This window comes from Lygodium microphyllum, chromosome 3, assembly GCF_053477565.2.
Source record: "Lygodium microphyllum isolate KBCC chromosome 3, Lygodium_microphyllum_v1.1.10, whole genome shotgun sequence".
NCBI classification, from domain to species: domain Eukaryota; kingdom Viridiplantae; phylum Streptophyta; class Polypodiopsida; order Schizaeales; family Lygodiaceae; genus Lygodium; species Lygodium microphyllum.
This window is the reverse complement of record NC_141137.1, coordinates 7,494,768-7,510,275: the sequence shown is the minus strand read 5'-3', so window position 1 is coordinate 7,510,275 and position 15,508 is coordinate 7,494,768.

Below are 15,508 nucleotides of genomic sequence, written 5' to 3'. Positions count from 1 at the left end.
AAAGTGGCTCTCCTCTTCTTCTTCTTCTTCTTCTTCTTGCTTACTTGAGCTTGTGCTTGAGAGAGGGACTGTGAGAGTGTGAGGGAGTGAGTGTGTGAGGGTGAGGGACCGTGGGGTGGAGAAGCTCTCCGTCTTCTCCTCTCTTCTTTTCTTCTCTTCTCTTCTCTTCTCTTGCTCGTGGTGATGGAGCTTGGATCGTGAGGCTTGAGGATGGAGCTTGCTTAAGCTTGCACTTGGATCGTGGAGCTGCCGGAGTGCACGGGAGAGGAGGTAACTCGAACGGCATGGAGGTAAGCTCACTACACCCGTAGATATGGATGGCGCGTCGGCTATGTGAGAGGTAGCTATTAGTGCTCGGCTTGAAAAAAAATGAAGCAATAAGCGGTCCGTGGGTCTTGGCGGTTGAGCGAAAGCTCCCACATGTTAGGACACCCATTTTAGATAAAAGACAAGCTCTTTGTCTATGAGGGCTTCTAAAACTATGTTTAAAGACAATCTTGATTCATGTGCATAGCCATAAGAAACCATCCATATAATAAGCATATTTCAAAGGGTATTTGAAAAATTCATTCACTTACATAGTAGAAGGCAATAAAATGACCCCTTTTTCTTCAAAAATGTATGTTATTTTTTAAAGAAACTTTAATTGGAAAGCCCCATTATATAAGTATAATCCTATAAATTGATCCAAAATTTATGAACTAAAGTAACCATTTTGATGATTGCATGCGCTATACTTCTTTTTTGAGGTGTGTCCCATGACATTAATTACCTAGTTTTGATTATCTTCATGACACATGTACAAATGTTGTTAAGAAAAACCCTTACATTTCACATTTGATGGCATTTAGATAAGCATCATAGTTTGAAGATAATGATCACTAGATTAACGGAGAAAGAAACATTGATAATATTCAAAATTTCTTGTTGTTAAGATTTAGTAACAAAAAAAAAATCCAAATTTGACATTCCAACTACAAATAATACATTAAGGCATTTTATAACTAGTATCATAACAAATCCCATTTGCAAGAAAAGGCCATAATCATAGGTTGTGCAACTAACTAAAAAGTTGGTTCCATGATTATAGACTAAATGACACAATCATAGATTATGCAAGTGTCTAAAAATGGCATATACTCATTGGAAGATTTGATTTGCATTTGTATTAAATATAATTTTTGATAATATTTAGACATGGTTGATGTTACCATTAGAATGATTTAGATATTATTTGTGATAATATCTATACATAGTTGATGTTACCATGAAGTTATTGACAATGGGTGATTATATAGTTTATTATGTATTTGATCCTTTGTTTTATTAATATCACTAAACAAGATGTTGCTACGAAGTGCACATTATCAACATAGCTTGGATTGTTCTTTTCTTTTTTGTTTAGCTGGTGAGAGGGGGGGTGTGCATTGTTGTGTGGAGAGGGTTTAATTGGAAAAATGTAAATGTACTACATTGTTTCTTCTTATAAATATTTGATTCGTCTTCTCATAGCAATCTTTTATTTCAATCATTTGACATATGAGTTGAATACATTGAACTCATGGATATTGTAAATCAATTATTAGTTTACAAGTTGGCATGCATGCCTTTAGGACTTAGTACTAGAGTCATGGAATTTTCCCTAGAAGTAGCCTTGAACAGATAGCATATAGTGCTATATCAAGCATGTAGTGTAAAGACCCATAACTAAACCTTGAAGCTTACAAGCTTTAATTATCACCAACCTCAATCTCCTCCAAAATCTTGACTCTAGAACCCATGGTCAAACATAGAATCTAAAACTGACTCCTACACTCTATCTTGCAAGAAATTAGCTTTTATATAATTATCTGAAATAATCTTCTACTATATTATTTTGGTTGTAGGTCTGGAAAGCCTCGAGCCTCGAGAGTGGTGTGCAAATCGGATGCCGTATGCGTATGTAGCGAGCGCCGAAAGGTCCCCAAGAATAAACAACTCTACTTTTTACTCAAAATCCAAGAGAATAGACTTGTAGGACATGAAGCAAGAAGACCAATTGGGTACAATCTCCCCCCAATATACCTTGTGTGAATGCTCCACAAAGCATGCATTTAATATTTTATTCATCTCTAAGCTAAATAATAGCCCAAATTTACAATTAGCATGCTTTCGCTTTTGTGTTTGCTTTTGTCCAAATAAAGAATAAAGCGGTTGGGCGCCCTAAGAGTCAGGCTGTTCCCAAATACAATGACTAATAATAAATATTTAAATCATGCACCCATGCGTATACAATATAATAAATATATATCAAGCACACGTTAAAATAAATATTGGCGCCACGCCTAAGACACGCCTATAAAAAATGATAATTTCTTCTAAATAACTTGAATACACGCTATCGCCCAGTGCTTCCTAGTGCCACCACCGCCTGCTCTACACATCAACTAAAGCATTCACAATTGTTCGAAAATAATAAAATTAAACCGACAAAAGTAAATACCTAGCAATATTCAGCTACAAAATAAATAAATAGGTTGGAACTTTGTCTTAATCTTAATTTAATATGAGTGCTCACTCTAAACTCATAAACGTCCATTAATTTAAAAATGTATTTTGCGAAATCACCGGCTATGGAATCACCCACTTGCACATTGAATTAACGTGATGCCGGAAAAGGACAGGCATCCCCATCAACTTTTCTCACAAGGAATCCACCTTGTGTACGAGCCCTAGCAAATCAATATAATTTTACGGAATCCACTGCAAAACCTCACGGAATCCACTATGGAATATGCCTCCTGGCATCATATCCTCGGGGTGGGATAGCAATTGTCCTCAATTGCTATTAGCTCAATGTGGAGCAAACAGTGAGGGGTAAGCACTTATAAGGTCGCAAGTGTGCATCAATTGGGCTTCTTCAACATGATGATTTTTAAATTTCACCAAATATGTAGAATATCTACGGTGAGTTCTAGTGGTCATAAAGTCGGTATCTAGAATAGTCTCAAGTTTAAGGATTTTAGTTTCTTCTTCTAACAAAGGAGGATTTTCATAAACAGGGTGAACAGGTAATTGGCCTTTGAAAGGTTGTCACAAACTGATATAAAAAGTGTTGTGGATTTTCTAGTATTGGGGTAGTTCTAATTTGAAGGCATTGTCATTGATTTTGTGAATGATTTTGAAAGGTCCATAAAATCTAGGAGCTAACTTTACAACAAGGTGTTTCTCAACACTTTGTAGTCTTTGCTTTTCAATTCGTAACCAAATATAATCACCAACTGTGAAATTCATTTTTTTTCCTTTTCTTGTTTGCTTGTTTAGTATATGATTGCTGGGCTTTTGCAATCATATCTTTAACTTCATCAAAAATAGTAACATGCATATTTGCAATATCATCAACAGCTTTAACTTTGTTTGATAATGAAGTAATAGGTGTAGGCAGTCTATATCCATAAATGATCTCAAAAGGTGCTTTTCTTGTAGCTGTATGTGGAGTGTTATTATATGCAAACTGAAGTAAATGCAAGTGTGTATCCCATGTTTGTGATTTTGAACTGTTTGTAGCTTCTATTTGTCCATTTTTTTTAGGATGAAATGCATATGAAAAATCAATATTTGTTCCTAAGTTTGCAAACAAAGTAGTCCAAAAATTATTGTAGAATCTAGAATCACGATTAGAAATAATTACTTTTGGTAAACCATGGTTAGTGAAAACAGTTTTCATCAGAAACAATTGAGCAACTTGAGATGCAGTTAATGTTTTCTTGCATGGAATGAAATATGCATGTTTGCTAAACCGATCTACAATAGTCTAAATCATATCATGATTAGTGTGAGTGTTAGGCAAACTAGTAATAAAATCCATTGAAATATATTCCCATTGTCTTTCAAGAATTGCTAAAGGCATTAATAAACCATACCGCTTACCATGGTGTCACTTAACTCTTTGACTAATTAAACATTCAGATACAAAGTTAGAAACATCAGATTGCATCTGTGGTCAATAAAAATCTTCAATTAATGTACGTAAAGTGGAAATAATACCTCTATGGCCTTGATATGGGGGACAATGAATTTCGTGCAACACAAATTATCTAAATGGAACAGTTATACATAACCTTTTCTCATAAAACATAAATCCATCAGCATAAGACAATGAATCAATTGGAATCCAGTTGTTGGCAATATTAAACATTTTTTGATATAGTTCTTGACTTAGAGAGAGAGACATAGAGGAAATATATAATTTTACTACTATATTATTTTGGTTGTAGGTTCGAAAGGCCTCGAACCTCTAGAGGCCTTCCCAAACCTACAACCTTTTCCAAACCTCCCTTTTTTAATTAAAACCCCCTCCCCTTTCTCTCACGTGTAATCTCTCATTTTCCCTTCCCCCTCCCCTTTTTAATTAAAAGCCCCTCCTTCCCCCCCCTTCTCTCTCTCATTGTAGGGCCTAGGCACTCTCTCTATCTCTATTTTTCTCTCTCTTCTCTCTCTCTCAAATAAAAACCCCCTCCCCTCTCTCACTTATAATCTCTCTCTTTATTTTTCCCCTCTCCTTTCTAATTAAATTCCTCCCCCCTCTCTCTCTCATGTGTAGGCTGGCCTAGGTTCTCTCTCTCTCTCTCTCTCTCTCTCTCATTTAATTAAATCAAACTTCTTTTAAAACCAAAAGTTTATCTCTCTTAGATAGATTAAAATTTTTACTTTAAACTTTTCTTTTAATTAAACATTTTTTGGACAGTCTTTCACACACTTTGAGAGAGGGAGATAGAAGAAGAAGAAGAAGAAGAAAGAGAAAAAGATGGAGAGAGGGAGGGAAAGAGAAAAGAGAATAGTATTTTTTTAATTAAACATTTTTTGATATAGTTTTTGACTTAGAGATAGAGAGGAAGAGATGGAATATATAATTTGAAAGAAAGAGAAAATAGGGGGAGAGAAAAGGAAAGAGAGAAAATAGAAAAATAGAGAGAGAGAGAGAGAATATAGAGAGAAGAGAGAGTGAGAGACAAAACCTTAAAAGAGAAGGAGAGAGGAAAAGAAAAATGAGAGAGAGAGAGAGAGAGAAAGAGAGAGAGAGAAGGAAAGAAAGAGAGGGAGAGAGAGGGGGAACAGAGAAAGAGAATTTATAGAGAGAAAATATAAAATTTAAGAGAGAGAAAAAAAGAAAAGTGGGGGGAGAAGAAAAGAAGAGAGAGAAATTAAATAGAGAGAAAATATAAAATTTAAAAGAAAGAGAAAAGATAAAAATTTAAAGAGATAATGAAGAGAGAGAAGAAGAGAAAAAAGGAAAAAAGAGGAAAGGGAGAGAGAAGGAAAAGAGAAGAGAGAGAAGAAAAGTGGGGAGAGAGAGAGAGAGAAAGAGAGAGAAGAAGAAGAAAGAGGAAAAGAGAAAGAGAGATGGAGGAAAAGAGGAAAGATAAAAGTAATTTTTTTAAAAAAAATTTGAGAGGAGGGAAGGGAGAGAAGAAGGAGAGGGAGGAAGAGAGACCGAGAGAGAGAAAATATATAATTTAAAAGAGAGAGAGGGAGAGAAGAAAAAAAGAAAATTAGAAGAAAGGGGAGGAGAAGAAAAGGGAGAGAGAGAGAGAGGAGAAGAAGAGAGAGAATATGAGTAAATGCTAATTGAATGGAAAAGTGCATTTGTTTCATAGTAAATGGCAATTGCGAAGCACTAGGAACAAAGTAATCCTAGGAATGAAAACTCGATTCTCTACATTTTCCCTTGTTATTATCTCAACATTGATCACTTTTCTATTGAAAGCCTTACATATCAAGCATATACCATTACATAGATCTTTTCCTCAATTTAGGTTTTGAAGGAGAATAATAGGTGCATTTATCTTTAGCAACAATAAATGGAAAAGAAATGCACCTCTAAGTTCTAATGTATTTAAATACTGCACAGAGTACAAAATGAGTTATCATCTGTCTCTGCAAATTGAATTAGCACTATAATACTACATAGCCTCTCCTAGCATCAACTGTAATGCATGATCATTCAAAGATTAGCCACCTCTGTATTTTGTTACGAGGCAAGTGTAGCCCATTCACTCATTGAAATGTGTCATATAGTCACCCACATTGGACATGTCACGGTAGACACTATTAATTAAGGTTTCGATAGAGTGCCCTTTTAACACCATGTCAAGTGGAACATATAACTTATCATAGTTTTTGATAATGCCTACTCCATCCTCTATTCCTTGAATCCAACCAATGAACCCATTGTCCATCACATTACTAGCTTTTGGCACTCGCATATTCCTAGATAGCCTTAACACCCTCACATATTGCCACAAATAAGAGTAACACTATGAATCATTAACAATATCCTCACATGTACCCTTTACCACAATTGGAAACACCTATCTGAAATCCCCTCCAAATAAAATAACCTTTCCACCAAATGGCCTATCACAACTCACAATGTCTCATAAAGTTCTATCAGTTGCTTTAAAGGCATATCGATGGTTCATAGAAGCCTCATCCCACAAAATAAGGCTCCACTACCTCAACAACTAAGCAAGGTCACTTTGATTAGGAATATCACAAGTGGATTGATTATTTGATTCTATTAGGACTTTAAACCATGAGTGAGTTGTACGATCGCCTAGTAGAAGCAAGGTGGCAATGCCATATGATGCTATTGCCAATGCTACACAAGTACCACTACATAACTTCACAAGCAAGCACTTATATAGAAAAGTCTTCCCTAACCTGCTAGGAACATCCAAAAATAATACATCCCTAGAATTTATATCCACAGCATCCATAATAGCACTAAAGGCAATTCTTTGTCCCTTGTTCAACATTGCCTACATAGATTCAGAAACCCTACGTTATTTTGATGTGATGTATGCATATTCATCATGCAAAAGGGGATTAGCATGTAGTTGGGATTTTGGTTGGTGAGGAACTAGCAAGACGCCACAAAACCAGAGGAAGCACTCGCTATGTGATGTAAAGGACACACACTATGTATCGGAAGATTGTGGGTAGCCTTATTTATTTAACAATCATTAGGCTGCTAGACCTAAAATATATAGTTGGTTTGAAGAGTAAATTTATGCAGTTTCCATCCACATTTGGATACACTATAGCATATATTGCACTATGTCAAGTCCGCATTGGACTATGCCTTATTCTATGGTGCACGTGTACCGTTGGACTTGCATAGTCACATAGATGTAGATTGGGCTGGTAGTATTTAAGATATGAGATCTATGAGTGATACTATGTTTTTATTTGGAAGGACTAGTACTATTATTTGGAGCAAGAAGAAATGATCGATAGTTACCTTGTTTAGTATATAGACAAAGTTCAGAGGTGTTGTAATTGCATCATATGAGGTAACTTGATTACACAAGCTACTTGGTGATTTGGGGATACATGTGGACAATAAGGTTATCATCAATTGTGATAACCTTAGTAGCATTCAATTGGCTAGGAACTAGTATATCATGCATGAACCAAACATATAGAGGTCCAATACCATTTCATTTGAGAGCGGGTTCTAGCAGCTGATATTGACTTGGTTTATGTTAGCACAAAGGATCAAGCTGCTCACATTTTCAATAAGGCATTGAGAGTTGAGTAGGGGGAGTGTTGAGATATCGAGGTCTACATGAGATGGCATCCACTATTTGCCTCCTTGGTGATGTGGCAAAATATTATTCACTGCTATGTTAGGTGACTAACATGAGGATACGCCAATGATTCTCTAATTGGACTACACCCACATAGTCCATCCTTGGTTATGACACATTCATTGTGCCACCTCTTCCTTTCTTAGTGGGTTCACACTGAGTGATTGCATGTACATACATTGTGGTACTTTCATTTTCCATCATTTTCTGTATGTGTACTCGTCTCTTCACCTCTCTTCCCTCTTGTCTTTTTTCAAGAGGCACTTGAATACATATACTATGCATCATCACTCATTGTTGATACATTTGTATTTACTATAGTTATCATGTGCTCCATAAAAAATAACTTTTCACTATCAACTTGATTAGTAGTAGATGCATAATTATTTTTTTGCTCTCTCTCATTTCTCTTATTTCCACCTCTTCTCTTTGTTGGACACTCATATGCAATTCAACCTTTCTAACCACAATTACAACATTCACTATTATCCTAACTTGCATGTTGTCTTTTATGTCCTCTATGGCTCCCCTTTTCTTGAGACCTAGCCTCTACCACTTGTATGTCACTACTCTTGTGAGTCATGAGATAGCCCTTGCTTTTGCTTGTAATGGACACCATTAGAGCCTCTATCACCACGATATCTACCTCTACTTATGTTAGAGCAAAGCACTTTTTCTAAACTATTCTTGCTTTGTGACAATGACGCAAAAGACCCAAGTTTTTCACTTCTAATATCAACATAGATATTAGATCTACAAAATCAGGAATGGTATCTATTATATTGATGAAAATTTGAAAATGCTAGTACTCCTCAATCAAACCTTCAAACATACAACCACTATATCATTGTCATCAGCACACACTTTAACACATGTGTAAGATTCGAAAATGCTCTTAATCTTCAATATATAGTCATTGATAGATAGGTTTCCATGCTTGACATTTTTTAACACAAACTTCAATTGTAACTTTCTACCTTTAGAATTTGTACCAAATAGCTTAACTTGATTATTCCATGCTTTTGCAAGGCTATTTGCATCCTATATGTACCCAATCATATTGTCTCAAATACAAATGGAAATCCAATACATAACTATCCAAGAACCTTGTTCCATTCCTTGCATGCCTTGCCTGTTATAGCATGCCATTTTCTTTTGGTGACATTAGAATCTCATCATTCTCTTGAGGCATGGGTTGGGTAATTTCATGAAGATATCACTTATCCTTACATTTATTTTTAATTTTCCTAGCTCAAGTAGCCTCAACCTTTTCCAAAAAGTCAACAACATATTATGGTTCCTTATCTCTCTCTTTAGAAAGCACATTGAATTCTTCAATGATTTTCTCTACAAGTTCTTTCAATGAGTCCATTTCTTTATGGAAAGCCTCATACTATTCTTAGGTCATTACAACCAACATTGTGTGTTTTTATTTTCGAGTCTCTCTTCTAGCAAGAGTGCTACCACTTGCTCTTCTTAGGCCAGTATGAACTACTTTGCCTAGCTCACTTTTCTTTTTAGTATATCATGGACATATACTTGTTTTGCTATTTATCACTTCTTTGCCTAGCTCACTTTTTGGTATATCATGAGCATATATTTGTTGTGCTACATATAGAGGCATTTGCTTATTGTGTACCATCGACTTCTCAATTTCAATGAAGTGTTTGAGAAGAACTTTTTCAAACCAACATGTTGGCAATCCAAGAACTTCAACCATGTTGTATCTTTACAATTGCTTGATTTGTGAAAAATCTCTTCTCTTAAGAATTGCTTCAACCATGCATAGAGCTAAATCCTCATATGTGCTATCATTGGGGTCTTCCAAGAGGTGGAATGAGCATGCCTTTTCTAGTGACTTAAAGCTGCCCTCCATAAATTTTCGTGCTTCCACTAGATCAATGTGATTGTCCAAGTCAATAAATGAGTTTGCCAAAGTGTAATAGTTAATGTTAGATATGCTAATATATGGATACTTATGGTTTTGAATATTAAATTTATTAGAATTTGAATTAACATAATCTAGACAAGTCATTATTAAATAGTTAACTTTGAATGTAATATAATAATAAGGAAGTAGAACTAATTCAACTTAATAGACAAATATATTTGAGAACAAGAACTCAAGGAGCTTAATGAGCAAAAATATTGACTAAGAAGAACTTAAGAAACACAAGATGTTAAGTGTTTGTACTATTTCTAGTAATGAAAATTTTTATGCATGTCTAGGGGCCACTCTATTCATGGAGCTAAAATGTATGAGGATATTGACGTATGTGGTGGATACATTTCTTGATGCTTGAATGTCTGTAAGACTCATCCCTATCAATAGCTAAGCCACAAGTTCCATCCAATAGCTTTGAAAAAACTTGCTTGCTACTACTTTCATATGATAACCCTAGTGAGAGGAACCTATGTAGAATAATAATTTTCTTGTTTTACATCAGAAGGCAAGGGTTTGGATAAGAGCCACATGATTGTAAATATTATGTAAATGTAATGAAGGAGACCTAGGAGAGAGAAGGAGAGAAGGGAGAGAGTGTAGAGAAGAGAGAGAAAGAGGAAGGAGATGAGAGAAGAAGAGAGAGAAAGACTAGCAAAAGAGAGAGAAAGACAAGAAAAGAGAGAAAGAGAAGGCAAGCCATGAAAGCTAGAAGGAAGGGAAAAAGAGAGACTTGATTATTAATAAACTAATGCCCTGATTGGATCTCCCAACACCTTAAATACACCGTTAGTATAACTAGGTCTTCTTGTGCTAACCCATGTCCTACTCATCTATCCCCACTCTTTTACATTCCATCCCAACCCTAAAGGTTATTGTCCTCAAAAACAAAAAGAGGACTTATTGGTGTGGCTCACAAGGAAAGGGGATTGTAGAGTGCTACTCTGTTCAGCATTATAAAGGATAATATAGTTATGGGGAAGTACAATCTTATGTGGAATTGGGGCATGCATATGTGTATATGATGCATACAACATGTACAGGTTGATAGCGTATGAGTTTGGCCACCAAGTCTTGATAATTAGGGGCTGACAAACAATGGACAGCATGCTGTCTAGAACATGCATGCTAGAGAAAACTTGTCATAACTTTGTATGGGGAGCTTTGATTGATGCATGTGACATGTCAAAACAAGGCTCATGAAGCGTACTTTCAGCCCATATAGGTGACACTTTATTGTCATCAATGTAGGGTAAAAAATATTCTAAAAGAGTGTGATGTCTGCAATGTAGATGAGGGCAATTAAGCTAATCTTCAGTTGAAATTCCACCCTTGAAGTAGGGGGAGAACTTCATTAGTGAAATGCTGATTGGGATAGGGATTTTTTAAGACCATTCCATTCCCCAGGGTGAAATGGATAACCTAGATAATAAGCATCAAGAGCATAAGGGTCATCCATACAAGCATGGGTCGCCATACTACCTTCGGGGTCAAAAGGATAATTATAATCCAATGCATCTGATGTATCATAGAAGTAATTCATGGTGTCATCTTCAAGCACTAATGGTGGCACAAGATCCTCACCAACCTATATCGTGGCATGCATTGACTTGTCCATAAACTCATTGGGAACCACTGTGCCAAGTAGAATTGGAGCAGATGAGGTGGCAATCACTATTGCATTCGCTGCATCAACCCCTAGGCATTGCATGTTCATGGGCCCCACATTTGTGGCTACTACTAGGCATTCAAAGTTAAGGGCCTTAGGCTAAGGGGGACCTTCTCATGAAGCTGCAATAGTGGAATGCTCTCATCATGGCATTGTTTGTGAGAAGTATCATGTTGCTCATAAGGATATGCACACTGCTCATAGTAATGATCAAGTGGCTGATGATATCCAGCATTGTGTTTGTTGATAATGATGTTGTACATACTCTATACATTTGCATGATACTATCCATGTACATAAGGCTGTCTAGATGGTTGTCCATGTATGTGACCAGAATGTAGCTCATAAGAACATACATTGTCATCAGATGCATGCTACTACTCACAATATACACAATCATCATATACATGAGTAGGCACATGATGCTACCTTTGCACATCCAAACCATGCCAGTGGTCGTGGTACTCATAATTTCCATTAGAACACCTATGATGTTGCGAGGCTGCTACTCATAATCATGTTGATCCATCATTTTACTTGTAGCCATTTGAGCAACTTGAGCCATAAGGGCTACAAGTTTGCCATTAATTACCTTGGCTTTCATGTTGATGACTGAGAGGGTTGAGACCACTCGGTCCATCTTAGACATGAACTGACTATGTTGCGCAATTAGTTGATTGTGTCTTGCAGCTCAGAGAGCTTCTTGTCACCATAGAGTAGTAGTCAATGCATTCATTCGGGAATGCCAAGAGTGAGACAAGCAACTGGAACTAGGAGCCATGACTAATTTTGATCAGCCTCGAAACTATTGTTGTATGGTCAAACAATGCTTGAAGAGAAATCAATCGTGCCACTATATTCACAATGGTTTGGCCCACCAAAAGTTGATGTTGGGCTATGGGTTTTATAGCTTTAGATTTGAATTGATAATTGTTGGTCACTACTAAAACACATAGGATGTCCTTGTACTCCAACAATAGAGCAACTTTTAGAGTATAATTCACAAGCTTCTCTTTTGCTCCACAAATAGCAACTCCCCTGATGTCATTACCACCCTTCCATCCAAGCTATTCTTCATGTAGTAAGTCAATCTCATCTTATGCATATGCACAACGTGCAGGTCTCACAATTTCAACATATGCAGATTGAATGTAACTAGAGGGGAGCCAGCTGTGCCAAAGGGTCTAGTAATGAGCTGATCAATGCAATTTCAAAGTCATAACTAGTAAGCAATTTGTTGCCATCCCATCCTTTGTTCCTCTCTAAGCTAGCATCTGGATTACCAATGGAGTCTCAGATCTCAGCAGGATCAATTTTGTTGTTGTCATCCTATCACATTTGTAGTAGAATAAGACTAATATGGACCATGCACCCAGTTCAATGCAAGAGCTACATAAGGAGCACATGACTCACAAACAAAATATTATGCTAAAAACATATTCTCTATTGTGAAAATCAAGGATGGCCACTTCAGGCATGCAGGCCTAGAACAACTGGCCTCTTTCTCAAATGTGCATCTACCAATGTCTTTTCTAAAATGGAGTCTTCCATACCACATAGGCCAGCCAACAAGACATCACATTAGATTAGTTCTAATGATAGTGAGATAATCTCTAAAAGTAACACAAGTTATGGATCATGGGCTTGGAGCTATTATAAATATTGAAAATGGCATGCCTCAGTCAACTCCAAATTTGGCTGCAAAAATTTCCCTTTGACCATCTCAACTACCAAATCTCAGGATTCAAATGTTGTGATCAACTTTTAACAAGGATGTGCTTCTTAATTCCACTGCTTGTGATCCTTGATGACCAACTCAATTTTGCAATAACAAAGATCACCACCAATATGGCCCGTTGGTGATCATATCTTGTGTAGATCTCTATGTGAATGGAGCGAGCAAACCATTCCACTCCTTAAGGATGCAAAACAAGGGCATGAAAACCTATCTCTTTGCCAAGCAAGAAAAAGCTAATAACAATACCACAAAGAGGCATTGACACATTTGCCTCTTAGAATATGTAGCCTCATTGTCTCTATGTAGCTCAGGAAAATGAACAGGACCTGACCAAGACCTTTCAATCTCATCAATGAGGTCTCTGATCCTTCATGATCTAAAAAGTTCTGAGCATGTGTAGCTGCAAACCAAGACTTTAATTGATCTTAATTTTGTTAAGTTACAAGAGAATAAATCCCTTCTCAAATAATTTAAGAAAGAAAAGTAGAATTAGAACAAAAACCAATTGTTTGTCGTAATGTAGACAAAATGAAAAACAATGATGGTCGTGATGTTCAGGATCGCGAGGCATATCTTAATCAGTGTGTATCATGTCCTTGATCTCAATGCAAGCTAGCAATTAGATAAAAGTGTCACTGGTCTATAGAATACGTTGTCATATTGCTGCACATTCGAGGTGTGGAATTCACCAAAATATTGTGTGTGTGATATTTGTTACTTTATACATACTTAGTCGTTGTGTTTACATTTATTTTCTGCATGCGAGTATAGTGGAGAGAAGTTTGGAAGCATAGTAATGGAAATGTTTGGGAAGTTTGGATCAATTTCAGAAGCACTAAAAGATCAATTACCATCTACCTTGGATTTTGCAATGGAGGTTTCTGCAGTTGAAATGTTAAGGGTCTGGCAAGTAGTGCGGTTTTTGATACATATGGACTTGGTTGGGACTAGTTTTTGCTTCAAGAAAGGTTCTTTGTGATTTATTAAAAGATGGTTGTAGCTGTGTTCTGATTCCTGGAGGTGCTAGAGAGATGCTCTTTATGGAACATGACTGTATATTTGGGCAGACCCATGTTTACAAGTGGTGCTATACCTTTTTGTCATTTGATGCACGTTATTGTGGGGAAGGCTATTTTGAAATGTATGGCTATTTTTAAACGTGAGCTTTTTGGAGGGAGAAAAAAAGGAAGGATGACGCCCTGTGAGCGTAGGGGAAAGGAGAAACGGGCAATACTGGGGGGAAAAAAAAGCAACGAATACAGGGATCTGGAGGACACAGAATGAAATTTTTTTTGGAGAGCAGTGATTCAGAAGATGAAGCTGATGATAGCAATGTTGCTGCGAAGATCAATGATCAATTTCCAGTTAAAATCCATTTGAATACGAAAACTGTTATCATGGTGCAATATGCTCAGCTCTAAAGCGCACACACTTTACTCGCAACACGGAAATCGTGGGCTGTCTTCTATCAGCTTTGCTTGGATGGGCAGAAAGGAAGATACAGGTGCAACAGAAAAGGGATCAAAGTAGTCTTGTTGTGGGAGGTCTTTCTAGTAAGGCTCAAGAGGTTGCACTACGGTCACATCCAGACATTGTCATAGCTACACCAGGGCGCATGATTGATCACTTACATAACAGTCAGTCAGTTGGCTTGGAGGACTTGGCTATTTTAGTGCTAGACGAAGTAGATCGGCCTCTCGAGCTTGGGTTCTGTAATGAAGTTCATGAGCTGACTTCACAGTATGATTGAGAAACTGGCACAATTCACTGATATACGAAGTTGTCTCTGATCTGACGGGCCAAGCCAGGGGTATCAAATTGATGTGCCAGCATTCAACAGTGGCTGAAAGTGCATAATACGGAACTACCAACGGCCATGGAGTGTACGACAGCCTCGCTTACGTCTGCTGTATGCTCTAAGCTGACAGGAAAGCATGATTATATGTATTGGTTGTCATGACAGAATTTATAATTGCAGACAAAGATTGCGCTGAATCAGAGTCGATGTGAAAGGGGGAGAAAAAGCGGATGGTGGGTCTACTGGCAGGAGGTGTATCTTGATTGTTGAGATGACAAGCTCAACACATGCGGACATTGATGATGGACCGCCTGGTTAGATGGGTCCACACGTCTACACTTAGCACGTCAGTGGTCATTATGACTCTCACATGGCCACTGACTCATTACTTATTATATTCAGGTTGTTACACCTATTTACAGCTGGCATAGTTATAGCGCCAGTCGACTAGTGTAGTCGGTTATGCATTGTTTGACTTAGTAGGCCACTTTCCTTTTATGTTGTATCTTATCTATACTTTGTGTACATTGTAAAAGAGTGTGGAAGAAGAAGAAGAAATCAACAAGAAAACGTTTTGGCCTCCATCTCTCTTCTTGTCTCTTGAGTGAGCTTCTCCTTGTGCATTCTGTGTGTGTTCGGCGCAGCATCTTGAGCAACCCCCTCCACCACGCGATTCTTGACATGGTATCAGAGCCGCGCCATTGAGAGAGGTTGATTGCGAAGGTTGAAG